At 48.7% G+C, this 15312-nt stretch overlaps 1 protein-coding gene across 16 annotated transcripts in view; it reads left to right on the top strand.

Moving 5' to 3' along the window:
* The first annotated feature begins 2707 nt into the window (after positions 1-2707).
* Positions 2708-15312, top strand: part of TACC2 (transforming acidic coiled-coil containing protein 2) — a 203112-nt gene continuing 190507 nt past the window's right edge. For all 16 annotated transcript variants that reach the window (XM_066355383.1, XM_066355381.1, XM_066355392.1 and 13 more), the window contains exon 1: positions 2708-2798. The gene's annotated coding sequence lies outside the window, so the exon portion shown is untranslated. The remainder of the gene's footprint in view (positions 2799-15312) is intronic.

The following is a 15312-nucleotide window of genomic DNA, read 5'->3' as shown; positions in this document are numbered from 1 at the left end:
ATTGCCCTTACACTGCCTGACCAGGCGGTGGCGCAGTGGATAGAGCGTCGGACTGGGATGCGGAGGACCCAGGTTTGAGACCCCGAGGTCGCCAGCTTGAGCACGGGCTCATCTGGTTAGAGCAAAAGCTCACCAGCTTGGACCCAAGGTCACTGGCTCGAGCAAGGGGTTACTCGGTCTGCTGAAGGCCCACGGTCAAGGCACATATGAGAAAGCAATCAATGAACAACTAAGGTGTTGCAATGCGCAACGAAAAAACTAATTATCGATGCTTCTCATCTCTCTGTTCCTGTCTGTCTATCCCTCTCTCTGACTGTCTCTGTAAAAAAAAAAAAAAAAAAAAAAAAAATTGCCCTTACACTACTATTGCCACATGGTGGCGCCACTTCAGCTGGTAAGCAGATGTCTGTGGTTTTTCTCAGGATTGTGGGACCCACACTTGTTTATAATCGTTGAACCCCTGACCTGTGATTTTAGTGTAAAAAAATCTCAAGTCAATTCCACCCAAGCATTATGCACTGGTACTACTGGAGGACCGAAAATATGCTTCCGGATTAATACACCGGGAACAGATGTCAGATGTGTTGGAAAACCATGAAGGAGGCCCAGAGAGCCCTCGGTGGGATGCAAGATAATTAGTTAGAAGGAGGCACTCTGCACAATATGAGAGGTGATGCTGGGAAAATAAAAAATAGTGCTAAGGCAAAAATAAGCCACAACGGCTATCGCTATAGGCCCTCTGGAAGCATTCCCTTCTCTTTTATGCTTGTTCCCATGGGAAAATGGACTTACATTATCTGCATGTTAAAATTACACAAGAACTTCAGAAAAACAGGATCCAATGTGATCACTTTGTACAATTCTATTCTTGACTAAGAGTTTTTTTGTTTTGTTTTGTTTTTAAATAAGGGTTTTATATACACTGGCTTGCGTAAGCCATGCTGGGCCAGTGGAGAAGGTGGGGTGTGGGACCGTTTTACACCTGATGAAATTGAGGTGCATAGCATTCAGGCAGTGAGCAAAGTCACAGCTAGCAAGGAGATGAACCAGGCCTGAAAATCCAGACCGCCCCATTCAAAACTCAGCAGTATTTTAGCTATTGCAAAGCTCTTGTCTTCTTAAGCGTTCTCCTTCCTGACCCAACCACAGATTTTAAATATGTGAACACATGTGTTATGGTCAATTGGATTCAGTGCTCTGGATGGGAATTTTGAAATTTAAACATTTCTAGTGAAAATTAGATTACCTTAAAAATTGTTATTTTGAAAAATTACCATTCATATGAGATAAAATTCTTAGAACATAAAAGGGCATATGGGAGGAGACGTCTTCCTCTCTCTGTCCCTCAGTGCCCACCCCTCCCTGTGGGCAGCCACTGTCACTAGTCTCATGTGCATTCTCAAAAAGAGTCATTATAATATTATAACATAGTATGACTTTTTAGAGCATAGAATTTACCTATTATACATAAAGCAGTACACACACAAATTTATATCCTCCTCTTTTTTTTTTTTTTAACAGAAATGTAGTATATTATACACACTGTCTGCACCTTAACTTTTTTTCCCAATTAATGATGTATCTTGGAGAGTTTTCCATGTTTGTAGAGTTCCACATCCTTCCTAACAGTTGCAAGGTTTCCATTGTATGGCTGCCCACGTAATTCACTAAATACTGGTGGGATTTTAGGTAGCTTTGCCAACTTAGAATTGGCCTAACAGTGATTGGTCATTTTCCCTTTCTCGAGGGAACATACTGACATTTTCAAAAGGGCCACTTGATTTTATGAGGTTGGTAAAGCTGACAACGACCTGTGTCCCTGTTTACCAGAAGCACTTCTAATTTTTTTATTTATTTTTTATTTTTTTGTGTGGCAGAGACAGAGAGAGAGAGTCAGAGAGAGGGACAGATAGGGACAGACAGCAGACAGGAAGGGAGGGAGATGAGAAACATCAATTCTTCGTTTTGTTTCCTTAGTTGTTCATTGATTGATTTCTCATATGTGCCTTGACTGGGGGGCTACAGCAGACCGAGTGACCCCGTGCTTGAGCCAGCGACCTTGGGCTCAAGCTAGTAAGCCTTGCTCAAACCAGATGAGCCCACGCTCAAGCTTGCGACCTCGGGGTCTCGAACCTGAGTCCTCCACATCCCAGTCCAACTCTCTATCCACTGCGCCACGGCCTGGTCAGGCAAAGCACTTCTAATTCTATAGCTTCTTTCTTTCTTTCTTTCTTTCTTTCTTTCTTTCTTTCTTTCTTTCTTTCTTTCTTTCTTTCTTTCTTTCTTTCTTTCTTTCTTTCTCTCTTTCTCTCTTTCTCTCTCTCTCTCTCTCCCCCTCCCTCCCTTTCTCCCTCCCTTCCTTCCTTCCTTCCTTCTTTCTTTCTTTCGCCTGCTTTCTTTTGAAAATAGCTGGTCCTCACCCACATTTAGACCTGCCCCCAAGTAAATGGAATTGCAGCTGAAATTGGTTTCAGATCCCAAATAAATAAACTTACAGCGAGCAAAACAGAGCTGCAGGCTGTCCAGTACCTGCAAGCTCTCTGCCCCCTGTAATCCTCTCTCTGGGCTGCAGAGCCTTCTGGAAGCTGCCGCCTGGCCTGGGTCAGATTGCTTACACACTGCTGCCTCCCAGGCCAGCGTTCCCAACCGTAAGCCAATGCACATTTATAGAACGCTTCCATGTGATCCTGGAGGAAGACAGACCGCGGGCAGAGGGGCGGAGGGCAGTGCTGAAAAGTCGTAACATCAAGAAGAGAGAGCCTTTCCCCTGTCTGCAGTTCATGCTCAGAGGACACTGGGTAAGTCAGTCTCGGATTGGTGGCGTTTTTCCTGTGAGCAACGCGTGGCTGTAAACTGGTTTGGCGACTGAGATTAGAGGGGCCAGATGCACTTTTTTCTTTCTTTTTTTCTGTATGAAGGGAAATTAAGGGCACAGCGGTGCTTCTGAATCTCTCCCCCTCCTTCTGATGATCTTCTAAACCATGTAAACTGTTTTTGTTTTCTTTCCAATAAGTTCCTTTTGGTAGGATTTGGTCTAGACCTTAGTCTCTCCATTTGTAATATACGGTTGATCGGTTTCTCTGGACTCTGTTAATGGCTCTGCCCATTGCAGGTGAGATTTTTTCAAGTACTTGTGATTCTGTGGGTGATTTAAGAGAGCCCCGGAGGCCCCAATATGTGAAGACTTTGTGGGAAATAGCTTTTTAAAATCCCGGATGGTGTTGACTTTGACAGGTTCGCACAATGTTTCTCCAGACTCTCACAAGTACCTTCCCAAACCCCATTCTGATGCTGCGGCTGCCAACTTGCATGCCACGTGATCTCAGCAAAAACGGCGTGTCTCTGAGTTTCACTTAGTGTCGGTTCTGACTGAGCCGCTGGGTCACAGTGAAGTAGAGCTGAATCCTGAGCCTCTGAGAGAACCCTGCCATCCAGTTAAACACAGGGGAGTGTGAGTGAGTGTGTCTCCGGCCTGTTTTGTAGCGTGTTCCACGAAACAGAAACGCATGGGCTGAAATTCCTTACCCCACATACAGCCTTTACAATCTAGTGTGTGTAACACCTGCGTATGTGTATCCAGGGCCCGCAACTCTACCCAGTTTTAGCGGCTCCTTCCAAAAGGGCCTAGCATCCTTCCTGTGAACACCTGCTAGTTATTTGGGGGTTTTCTGCTCCCAGGCCCAGCTGACAGTACCTTGCTGCTTCCCTTTGCTTCCTCGGGCACAGACACCAATGCCAGGTGGGCCTTATGGCTGTTGGTGGTTAAGGCTCAGGGGAAACCTTATTATACACACATTTCTGTTGCTGTGAATGTGCATAGGTTTTATTTATTTATTTTTAAAATCTAGTTGCTCCGTCTGTTTATAGGAGGGGATTTGGGAGGCTGTTGGAGCTCTGCTGTCATCATCATCCTAGAATTCCACATATCAGGTGTTTCCTTGCAGTTAGGGAGACCAGCTTGCTTCTGCAGAGGCTCATGGGTAGTGACAGGGTCTGGCCCAGAGCAAAGGGAATGGGGAGGAAGGGGGCAATGAAAGAGGCACCAGGAAGGAAGCACCCAGAGAGCTTGGGGAGTGTAGATGGAAGAGACGAGAGGAGTGGAACAGAGAGAAAAACATGACCATTCATGGCCTTCAATTCACTTCAGCAGACTTCTTCTTTTTGTTTTTTGTATTTTTCTGAAGTGAGAAGCGGGGAGGCAGAGAGACAGACTCCCGCATGCACCCGACCAGGATCCACCCAGTAAGTCCACCAGGGGACGTTGCTCTGCCCATCTGGGGCGTTGCTCCGTTGTAGCCAGAGCCTTTCTAGCACCTGAGGTGGAGGCCATGGAGCCATCCTCAGTGCCCGGGGCCAACTTTGCTCCAGTGGAGCCTTGGCTGTGGGAGGGGAAGAGAGAGACAGAGAGGAAGGAGGGGTGGAGGGGTGGAGAAGCAGATGGGCGCTTCTCCTGTGTGCCCTGATCAGGAATCAGAACCTGGGACTTCCACATGCCGGGCTGATGTTCTACCACTGAGCCAACCAGCCAGGGCCCACTTCAGCAGACTTCTAAGTGGCCCCATGTAGCAGGCCACTTGGGGATGAAGTGGGAATGCAGTTAATTAGTTGTGCACCAAGCTCCTGTCATCTAGGCCCTCATGGAGCCTCTGGCCTGTAGTGAGGCAGATACAGAGCAAGCCATCAGCATGGGGCACTGAATTACCACAAGGGTTCCTGGCGATGTGACCCCATGAGGGTCCTCCTCTCAGTGGAAGTGGGAGAGTGAAGAGAAAGGTGGCTTGAGGGAGAAAGAGAGTAGATTCCATTTCAGGAGGGTGTGTGACTGTGAGTCCCCCAAGTAGAGATACACAGCCGAGCGTGGAAAACGCAGGTGGGTGGGCAGGAGCCGTCGGGGCTGGCGCCTGGCTCTCAGCCTCGGGCCTGGACTCCCCGGAGGACATTATGGGGTCCATGGAATCTTCCCAGGAGAAGACCCGCTGGAGGCCAACTCCCGAATCTCGTTCAATGGCTTTAGGAAGAGCAGCTGGAGACGGAGAATGAGAAGAGGACTTTGTAGCAGCTTGTTAAATGGAAAGAGGTTTGGGGAGGACCTGGGGTGACAGTGTCAGAGGCTGAAGGAGCATGAGGACTGAGAAATCGCCAGAGCCCAGGGCAACTTGTGAGGGTGTTTACAATTGGAAAACATGTGCTTGTAAGAAACAGAAACCACTCACAGGGGAACTTGGTTGAGACAGCAGAGCTCGGGGCTGTAGCCACCCCTGCGTGTGCATGACCTCCTGCTTGGTTCTGGTCTGCGGTGGGCGGGGCTCCTCCGCTGGGCTCCTGTCCTGGCCCTCCCTCTGGTCACCACGCACAGGCTCTGCGTTTCTCTGGCACTGATCCCGGTCCTTGTTCCCCATTACCTTCCATTGCCTTGTGACTTGGGGCCTCCTATTGACTTCTAGGACTCCTGTCAATTATTAAGAGAGAGAATCTGATTGGCCCAGCTTAAGCCAGAATCTGTCGCTAGTGTCCAACCAACCTTAAGATGGCTCAGTTGGGGGGGTGGGGGAGAGAATGAAGAAGGAGCCATAGCCTGACCAGGCGGTGGCGCAGTGGATAGTGTTGGATTGGGATGCGGAGGATCCAGATTCAAACCCCTGAGGTCACTTGCTCAAGCATGGGCTCGCCAGCTTGAGCGCTGACTCACTGTCTTGAGTGTGGGGTCATGTATATGGTCACTGGCTTGAGCAAGGGGTCACTCGGTCTGCTGTAGCCCCCTGGTTAAGGTACATATGATAAGGCAGTCAACGAACAACTAAGGTACCTCAACAAAGAATTGATGCTTCTCATCTCCCTCCTTTCCTATCTGTTCCTCTCTGTCCCTCTGTCTCTGTCACACACACACAAAAAAAGGAGTCATTTCTGGAGTAAGGGACAGAGGCAGGTCCTCCAAAGTTACCTGCTCAAGTGTGTGATTTCACAGGATTGCCAAAGTGAAAGCCAGGTGGCAATGACAGGTGCTACTAACTGCATGCAAGGGTGTGTATTTCATAAGCCACTGGCAGGCTGGGGGTAGGGGACTGCGCTGGGTGGCTAACAGGGTAGGGAGAGAGCCAGGACAAGGGCAACTGACTAGATTGTGGAGGACTGACCAATAGGAAACCATACTCACTGTGATGCTGACCCCAGTCCAAGGCTCTGAGTTTCCGGGAGACCACAAGCCCAGGTGAGATTTATCATCCATGTCACCACAAGAGGTTTCATCCCAGCCCCAAATGCTGGAGAAAGGCAGTTTTCAGTAGAATTCCCAGTGTCTGGTGAGAGCAGCAAGGGAGCAGCCCTACACTGTCCGGGAAACTGGCACAGAAAGACTACTCTTTGGTGGCTTGTCTGCACTGGACAATTCACGACCCTTGCCCTAGGGTTCTTAATCCGGCCGTGTTTAGAAGAGGCGTGTATCCATGTGTTTTCATAATCCTAACCTGCCGTGGCAAGTTGATGTGTGTGTGACCCCTGTGGAGTGCCATGCGTGGCAGGAGCAACTGAGGATAGTTGCGGTCTTGCCAACGTTTCATAAATGTTGCTAATTGACATGGTGGAGTCACTGTGATGAGTGAATGCTTTGGGTTTGTGACCTAAAAAGGGCAAATTCTGCTCCCCACTCTAGTCAGGGAACAGCCTCAGCAGAGCCCCGTGTCAGAATTGGTGCCAAAGAATTAGAAAGAGATTAAACCCAGCAACACAGGCTGATGTCGTTCAAGCAGACAGCTAGCTCACTTTATGGAGTCGAGCTGCCTACATCCGTGCAAAGCTCAGGCATGGCTGATATTAGTTGTGTCTCGGGATTCTGGGGGCTCCAAAGAAATATCCAGATCCTGCCAAAGACTGACCCTCCTCAGGGAATCGCTGCCTGTGATGTGCATCAAATCCTGAGTTGCAAGACGTTAGCCGTGGTCATTATTTCTTTCTGGTTGTGCTCATTACGTATGAAAGGACCACGAAGGGTATGGGTCTGCATGGAGCTGGAGGGATCATTTCTAAACGGGGCCAGGTTGTTCATTTCGAGGGGACGTCATTTTGCAGGGCATTCTGTGACGTTAAAAAACCAAACCAAACCATGGCTCTGCATTTCCTTTTGGTCATAAAAATCCCATTCCTGTGAATATGCTTCTGCTGAAACGGATAACGGTTCAAGTTAGGGTCTGACAAAGTTATTTCGCGTCTCCTATTTCATAGCAAACTGATGAGACAGCCAGCCCTTGAGTCCCGGTCAGTCACAAGATTATCCACTCATGTGTTCCAGGGCTTTGAAGAGCATTTGGTGATATTGTTCTCTTTGCCCGCTGGAAGTTTCACTTTTGGCTTCTGTTGGACATAATTCCTTCTCTGCCAACACCAGCGGCTCCTCTGTCCCCAGGACTGTCAGTGCTTTCTGCACATGCCTCCCCTCGTTTAGCATACAGAAAAAGATTCAGGTTGACATGTTGGTCAATAGGCACAGAGAGAAGTGATTTATCCAAGTTTAGATTCCCACCTTGGAGAAGCAACGAGATAGAGAGGAAGTGATGCCCGTAGGCTATCAGTCATTAGTATCAGAGCTTCCTGTCAGATGGGCGGTCCTAGTAGGAGGAAACTCAGGAAATTATCTTTGAGAGATGTATTCACACTTGGTGAGGTTAAGTCCCCAAGTAGTAACCAGGTACACAGCACTAGGAACTAAGGTTCAAATATATCCCTGATTGTCTCATTTTTATTACAGTTAGTTTATCTCAGTTAGGATCCAAACAAGAATCAAAAGTTGCTTTAAGTTGACCTTTCTTTCTTTCTTTCTCTCTCTCTCTCTTTCTTTCTTTCTTTCTTTCTTTCTTTCTTTCTTTCTTTCGAGAGAGATAGACAGGGACAGACAGAGTCAGACAGACAGTAAGGGAGAGAGATGAGAACCATCAACTCATAGTTGTGGCACCTTAGTTGTTCATTGATTGCTTTCTCATACGTGCCTTGACTGTGGGCTGCAGCTGAACCAGTGACCCCTTGCTCAAGCCAGCGACCTTGGACTCAAGTTGGCAACCTTGGGCTCAAACCAGTGACCTTGGGCTTAAGCCAGCAACTATGGGGCCATGTCTGTGATCCCATGCTCAAGTCAGTGACCCCACACTCAAGCTGGTGAGCCTGTGCTCAAGCTGGATAAGCCCATGCTCAAGCTGGTGACCTCAGGGTTTTGAACCTGGGTCCTTAGCCTCCCAGGCCAACATTCTATCCACTGCGCCACTGCCTGGTCAAGCTGGGTTGATATATCTCTTGAGGCACTTTTCCACTGTCCTCCCTCAAGTTTCTATGTCTCTGCTATATTCTTCATTATATAACTATATATCCCCCAGAAGTTTTTCATGTCTTCCATTCTTATGTCTATATTTTCCTGTAAATTCTTTTTGTCATGGCTGTGAGAGTGATTGTTATGTCGTTGTTTGCTAATTCAAACTTCTGGGTTATGTGTGTGTTTGATTAGATTGCTTGTTCTCCCTCTTGATTATAGGTCATGTTTTCCTGCTTCTTCATGTGCCAGCCAGTTCCTTATGGTATTCTGGATGTTGTAATGAGACATTGTAGATACTGGATTCTGTTCTCATCCTCCAAATACTATTGTATTTTCTTCTGTCCACAGTTCAATTACTAAAAACTGTAAAAGCTTAGGTTTAGAAAGTCCTGGGATTTATTCCTTATTCTTTTTTTTTTTTTTTTTTCTTTTTTTTTTTTTTTTTTTTTTTTTTTTTTCATTTTTCTGAAGCTGGAAACGGGGAGAGACAGTCAGACAGACTCCCGCATGCGCCCGACCGGGATCCACCCGGCACGCCCACCAGGGGCGACGCTCTGCCCACCAGGGGGCGATAATCTGCCCATCCTGGGCGTCACCATGTTGCGACCAGAGCCACTCTAGTGCCTGAGGCAGAGGCCACAGAGCCATTCCCAGCGCCCGGGCCATCTTTGCTCCAGTGGAGCCTTGGCTGTGGGAGGGGAAGAGAGAGACAAGAGAGGAAAGCGCGGCGGAGGGGTGGAGAAGCAAATGGGCGCTTCTCCTGTGTGCCCTGGCCGGGAATCGAACCCGGGTCCTCCGCACGCTAGGCCGACGCTCTACCGCTGAGCCAACCGGCCAGGGCTCCTTATTCTTAAGGCTCTGTTCCTCCGTGGTTTCAGTGAGAAGCTTGAGGTATGTACCTATTACCCCTAACTCAATCGGACTTGAGCTCCAAACGGCTTTTGTCGAAGCTGTCTCTCAGGTGTTTTAGCTTCTGTCGCTTTTCCTGGGTTCCTTGCTGTTTACACGGAGTAGCTGCATTTCAGGAACCAGCCAGGGATATGAGGAGGAATTTGTGCGCAGGTTTTGGGCTTCCCCTCTGGGCTCCTTCTTTTGTGAAATTTTCCCTACTCAGCTCCTTAAATTTTTAAAGATGAATTTTCAATAAACTTCTCTGAGGAACAGAGCTTTCAAAAAACTATTTTCTATTTTACATAATAGAATTGCCTGATGTTAGCTGAAACTCTCTCTAAAGCCTAATACAGTGTGTCCGTAAAGTCATGGTGCACTTTTGACCGGTTATAGGAAAGCAACAAAGGACGATAGAAATGTGAAATATGCACCAAATAAAAGGAAAACTCTCCCAGTTTCATACCTATTCAGTGCAGTTCGATGTGGGCTCATGCACAGATTTTTTAGGGCTCCTTAGGTAGCTATCCCGTATAGCCTCTACAGACTCGTCACTGACTGATGGCCTACCAGAACGGGGTTTCTCCACCAAACTGCCGGTTTCCTTCAACTGCTTATCCCACCGAGTAATATTATTCCTATGTGGTGGCGCTTCATTATAAATGCGCCGATATTCACGTTGCACTTTGGTCACGGATTCAAATTTAGCGAGCTACAGAACACACTGAACTTTCCTCTGTACCGTCCACATCTCTACTGGCATGGCCGTGGGCTGCTCCGCTGTATACACGGTGTTACGTCATCATCTGCGCATGCGCACATGCTGCCACATCATCCTACAGAAACTGGGAGGGTTTTCCTTTTATTTGATGCAGATTTCACATTTCTGTTGTCTTTTGTTGCTTTCCTGTGACCGATCAAAAGTGCACCATGCCTTTACGGACACACTGTATTTACTTGCATTTTGCACAGTCTTATTTTATCCCATGAAAGGCAAATATCTTCAGTTTCTTAACTCGGCTGTAATGTATGGCTCATCAGCATTAATATCGTTGGCTCTGATGTTACTGACACTGATCTCTGATCTACCCTCAAGATCTCTGTCGTCTTGTTTTCATTGAAACAGCTCCCCCACCCCCACCCCCATTACATCCTCCCCTCAGCCCACAGTTCTCAATTATGTTGATACTGTATTTGATTTCCAAAAATGACAGCACAGTTCAACTTTTGGATTCAAACTGATGTCTGAATTTTTGTGGGTTTCAACAGCTTGTTTTCATAATAAATATGGTTTCGCTAATCTCCAGTCTGCAGAGGACTAAATGGAAATTGTGAGCAAGGGAACCTCCTATTTGACTGGGATGTCAAGTATCTGTTGGGGGGGGGGGAGAAAAGAGATCTTTTGTTGCAAATCAGTATGCAGCTTTCTGATTTCATTCTGGGCTAAGGGGCTATCCATGGTTCATAACATGGGATGCTACCAGCTTCATCCTCGGAATACTGTAGGGTGATGGCACTCAGCGGGCACGGACCAAGAAGACACTAGCGGCTACCGGTCAAGGAGCCATGCTTATAAGTTGTCGTTTCACCAGGAGGGATTTGATCCGTCGCTCAGTCCTTCCTCGTGTGGCAGCCTTTGTGCTTCAATGAACAGAGCTTTAAGATGGCCAGTCAGAGGGTGCTGGCTGGCACCAAGGGGAGCTTAAATGGATCCTCTGGAGAGAATCTCATCAATTAGCTTTTGCCATATAACAGACCACCTCAAAACTTGGTTTAAAACAATAATCACTTATTTAGCTTTTGACTCAGTAGATTGGCAATTGGGGCTGGGCCCAGCTGCTCCTCTGAGTGGTTCTCTTGGTCTCAGCCGGGATCCCTCATGAGTGTGCGGTCGGCTGTGGGCTGGCTAGCTGATGGCCAACCACTCATCAGCCACGAAGAGGCCGTGTTTTCTGCCTGCGATTGCCCAAAGCTGGGGGAGCAAAGAGAAGAAGCTGGAACTGTTACAACTGAGAAGCTTGCAGGAGGGACCCCGAAAAAGGGAGCCTAGGACCTCTGCGGAGGGGGCTTCAGCCATGGGGCCCATGAGGCCAGCTCTGTGAGCACTGGGGAAGCTGTGGACTGGATCCCACTGCCGCGCTGGGAGGGCGCTGCCGGTGCAGGGGTGACGCGGGAGGTGGGTGATGAAGTGGGCAGGAGGCGTGCGCTCTCCTTTCTCCCTTCTCCCCTCCTCCTCCTTCTCCTCCTCCTCCCTCTCCTCCTCCTCCGGCCTCTGTCCCTCCTGGCAGAACCTCACACGGAGCAGCGGGCAGACAGAAAGGGGGCTGGAGAGTCTCCGAGCATCTGGCTGTAGTGGGTTAGGAGCTGAGAAACTAACAGTAACCGGTCCTGCCTCTCACTGGCAGAGGAGCGGGGTGTGTCAGTCCAAACCCTGATCTCTGGGGCACCAGTGCAGGTGACTTCCAAGTGCCTCCTAATCTGTATCTCCTACAAGTCTGGACTTTTCACATCAAAATCTCAAGGTGACCTCAGGAATGGGAGAGGAAAGGAGACAGGAGGCGCAGGGGGAGGGGGAGGAAAAGCCGTCATGTCACTCAAACATCACCGAGCTGCCGGGTCCTTGGCACTCGCGAAGGTGCCGGGCCGAAAAACAGGCGATGCCTCCCAACAGATCCCTTTCCCAGGCTACGCTGTTTGTTTGTATTGAGACAGGAACATGATAACGGAGCTATAAGTAGCTTCGTGCTCAGCTGTGCAAGGTAGACAGTTAGAAGAACTGGATGCAGCCACGGGGGCGGGGGCAGGGGGGCTGAGATGAGGGGAGAGCTCTGCGGGAACAGCAACTGGCTTCAGTGGCTGGGTTTGTCAAAGAGTGGCAGAGTCAGGTGACCTGAGCTCACCCTCAGGGGGCAGACACTGCCTCCACTCCTCTGCTCAGAGCCTCCCACGTCCTTGGCTGACTGGGCTGACGCAGGGCCTGACCGGCTGGCTGGAGGCTGTGGTGGCCGGCGGGCAAAGCCGCAGCAGGACAGGCTGGGTCTCGCCTGACCTTGCTGGTCTAAACTGGAGGCTACGCCGGAGCCTAGAAAGGTCCGGGGAAGCCTGCCTATTGGTCGCAAGCCTGCCTCAGTTCAGTTCTGGTTCTGGCCCTTGCTCATGGCAAGGTAATGGGTAAATCATTTCCACCTTCTAGGCCTGAGTCCTCACCTGGAAAATGGGTTTGTCGGAGAAGAGGCTCGCGAAGATCCCTCCAGCTCTCATGATTTAAATTATTCAATGCAGGAGGAAAATCAAAAGTTACTAAGCCTTTAAAACAGATACATTTCTATCATAGACAAAAAGATCTTTTCAGTAAAGAGTTAATAACTGGGTAGAAAAGTTGGCGTGATTGATGCATCAACAAATCCCAGCAGGCTCTTCTCGCAGGAAGGTGGAATGTCACTTGCGAAATCTCTGAGCCTCCGTGTTATCATGGATGAAAGAAGGCCTGTGTGATCTTGCCTCTGATTCCCCAGCTCCCCGCACCCCCACTCTACACACAGCATGTAAAACGGGCATCGTGGTCTGGGTTCTGAGCCCCGCCCTCCACCCCTGCGCAGCGTCCGTCTGTCCGCACAGCTTAGCTGCTGTGCTGCTTCTCACGTTTCCACGCGCCCTCCTCTTCCAGACCTGGCCCTCAGCTCGTCCCCAAGTATGCTCTTGGCTCCTCACGGCAACGCTTCTGGCGACCCACGCCTGCTGGGCTGCCTAAGTAAGCCATGATGGTTAATCACCCGGCCTCAAACCGGAACCTGCTATACCCTCTTTCCAGGTCATTGCGGCAGGGTATCATAAGCTGGAACCTTCCCAACCAACCAGCTTTCGTTGCCAATGGCTAGAAAACCCATGCTCTGCGACAGAACTGAATGGGCGAAAGATAAAGGCAGCGAATGACCTCCAAACTCACAGAAATCTTCCCAGGTGGCAGCGTTGCCTCGTCCATCGCTCGCAGGGTTTGGGGCCCAACAGGCTCCATTCTTCCTCTGCTCTCTGTTGGTCTCTGGTCACGCCCACTGGCCTCTCCGGGCTTCAGTTGTTCGTCCATAAAAAGTAAAGTACCTAGCCCATAGCTTTGCTGGAGGTATTTAAAACATCATGGTGATTATGAGAGGGGAAAGGGAAGGGGGAGGGAGGAGAGGGTAAAGGGGGATAAATGGTGATGGAAGGGACTCGACTCGGGGTGGTGGACGCACGATGTAACATACAGGTGACGTCTTCTAGAATTATACACCTGAAACCTATATGATTTTATTGATCAATGTCTCTCCAATAAATTCAATAAATTAAAAAAAAATACCCATTTAGAGAAAAAAAAAAGAGCATGAGCTCCCCATAGTAGTGCCTGGCACGTAAAAAGAGCTCAATATTTATGGAATGAGTAAACATGTGAATTAATGAATCAAGGACCATCCCGGTTTATCCTCAGGACCTTCTGCGGCTGTGTAGATGTGACAGCTGAAAATGAAAATTCTCCCAAACAACTGTCTTTTAAAATGGGGGGAGGGGAGGAAAGAGGGACAAATATACGGTAACAGAAAAGGATTTGACTTTGGGTGACAGGCACACAACACAATCAATGGTTCAAATGCTATAGAGATGTTCACCTGAAACCTATACAGTATATTCTTATGGACCAATGTCACCCCCATTAATTAATTCAATAAAATGGATTTATTCAAATTCTATTTTAATCTATGAGAAACTAGGTGGAGGTTTAGCTGGCTGTTTAGACACCATACATAGGTCAGTGGGCAGAAGAAACCTTGGTGAACTCAGTCTTGTTTGTGGTAAGCCACCCTGAATTAATTAGGAGCCTCAACCATGAATCATTTCTGAAGAAATACAGTGTCATAGCCCCAATAATCCCACTGCCAATAATATAATAGTCAACAGTTTGTCTAGTGCTTAATCTTTTCCAAGAGCTTTACAGACATTAACTCACAATAGCTATGTGATTGCCATTTAAGAGATGACAAAACTGCCTGACCAGGTGGTGGTGCAGTGGATAGAGCATTGAACTGGGATGCAGAGGACCCAGGTTTAAAACCCCAAGGTCACCAGCTTCAGTGCGGGCTCACCAGTTTGAGCACAGGGTTGCCAGCTTGAGTTCAAGGTCTCCGGCTTGAGCAAGGGGTCACTTGCTCTGCTGTAGCCCCCCAGCCAAGGCACATATGAGAAAACAATCGATGAACAACTAAGGTGCCGCAATGAAGAATTGATGCTTCTCATCTCTCTCCCTGTCTGTCTGTACCTCTCTCTGACTCTCTGTCAAAAAAAAAAAAAGAAAGAAAGAAAGAAAGAAAAGTTGGCAAAACTGAGCACAGAGAAGTTAAGTAATTTGCCAGTTTGTACATCTGGTGAATGAAGTCGGTGTCCACACTGTGGCAGTTTGGCCCTGGGGTCTGGTGCATAATCACAACCCTTTATGTATGGTCTCCAAAGGGTTAGACGAGTGAGCCCACAGTCAGGTGCGTTTACTGATGGGGGGAGGGGGGGGCAGTGGAAGCCCAGTTGATGTACGGCTCGGATGAAGACAGCATGAGGAGAGGCCATGGACACATGCAGACAGCAGTAAGCCATGGAGACTAATGTTGGGGTCTTCTTCGAGGACTACCTTGGGGAAAGGCGTGCGTGGCTAAGGAGTGTGGGCACTATGAATTCCAATGTGCCTGGTATCTGGACCTCTCTCCCCTTCCCCCATGCCAGGCAATCTATGATTATAAGAGATGAAACACTACTAGCTCCTGGCATGGAAGATGAATAGTCTCAACATTCCTTTGCTCTCTCCCCTGGTAGAAGCGACAGCATCTCTGGTGGCCAGTGGTGGGACAGGTGTCAGCAGTGACACCAGCATCCAGCAGCCATGGTAGGGTGGTGCAGGGGCCAGTGGTGGCAACAGCAGCGATGCCGTGAGGCTCCAGAGTTGACTGAGAGGGTGATTCCTGGGGGAATTCACGTTGCCAAATGTCCACCACTGAACACTGAACATTACGCACCTTCCAAGTCCGATGGGATGCTCCCATTTTGGTCGGCCATCCTTGCTCTCTCCCTCCTTCTCCCCTCCCAATTCCCCCCTTCTTTTTGTCAGA

Source organism: Saccopteryx leptura, chromosome 13 (assembly GCF_036850995.1).
Source record: "Saccopteryx leptura isolate mSacLep1 chromosome 13, mSacLep1_pri_phased_curated, whole genome shotgun sequence".
NCBI classification, from domain to species: Eukaryota; Metazoa; Chordata; class Mammalia; order Chiroptera; family Emballonuridae; genus Saccopteryx; species Saccopteryx leptura.
This window is presented reverse-complemented; position numbering and strand designations above follow the sequence as displayed.